Source organism: Panthera onca, chromosome A2, assembly GCF_046562875.1.
Source record: "Panthera onca isolate mPanOnc1 chromosome A2, mPanOnc1 haplotype 2, whole genome shotgun sequence".
NCBI lineage: Eukaryota > Metazoa > Chordata > Mammalia > Carnivora > Felidae > Panthera > Panthera onca.
The window spans coordinates 41854199-41855208 of NC_138340.1; the positions used below are offsets into that span (position 1 = coordinate 41854199).

A 1010-nucleotide genomic window follows, 5' to 3' on the forward strand; every position below is an offset into this window, starting at 1 on the left:
ATATTTGGAGGCCTTTATTCTGCCTACCCCATTTGGATATGCCACATTGATTTATCCATTTATCTATTGGTGGACTTTTGGGCTGTTTCCACTTTTTGGTCTTCATGACTAATATACTTGTGCATTTCATGTACAAATGTTTCCATTTCTGTTTGGCATATACTTAGGAACGGAATGGCTGGGTCATGTGGTGACTCTGTATTTAACTTTATGAGAAATTGCTACACTGTTTTCCAAAGTAGCTGCCTCATTTTCCATTCCAACAATCTATGAAGGTTCCAGTTTCTCCACATCCTTAGCAACAAGTATTATTTCCAGTCTTATTTATTATAGCCATCCTCACATTTTCCTTTCTAATTAGTGTTTGGATGGTAAATTTATTTCTATTCTTTGACCTTTAACCTGTGTATTTATATTAAAGCAGATTTCTTGTGAAGTGCATAAAATGCATCCTACATCATGTTATGTGTATGTGTGTATATATATATATATATATATATATATATATATATATGTGTGTGTGTATATATATATATATATGTATGTGTATATATATATATATATATGTATATATATATGTCAAAGCCCTTTTCATATTAATTTCTATAACACTTTTTTAGAGCCAAGTTTTTTAAAATAGTGAACAGTTCACAAATTTGCCTGTTGTCCCTGCTCAGGGACCATAGTAATCTTCTCTCTATCATTCCAGTTTTAGTGTATGTGCTGCTAAAGTGAGCATTCTTATAATAATGTTCTTCCTTGATTATAACCTTACTAAATTATAGGCCTTTTGAGGGTAGAGATAATGTCTAATCTACTTATAATTGTCTTTCCTAGCCTCATGCCTGAGGTATTTGTTGAATGAATATGTGAAACTTAATAGATTTTCACTGTACACATCTTATTCAAAAGGCTTATCCCATAGTTGTCAATACACTTTCAATTATTTCCTGTTGGAGGGACACCTGAGTGTATCAGTTAGCCACTTGAAAGGGATCTGGATTGAACCT

At 32.3% G+C, this 1010-nt stretch overlaps 1 non-coding gene across 1 annotated transcript; it reads right to left on the reverse strand.

The window, feature by feature from the left end:
• Positions 1 to 632: 632 nt before the first annotated feature.
• LOC132679950 (U6 spliceosomal RNA) lies at positions 633 to 739 on the reverse strand. The gene has a single exon (XR_009610435.1). It is a non-coding gene; the product is annotated as a U6 spliceosomal RNA (small nuclear RNA).
• Positions 740 to 1010: the final 271 nt, after the last annotated feature.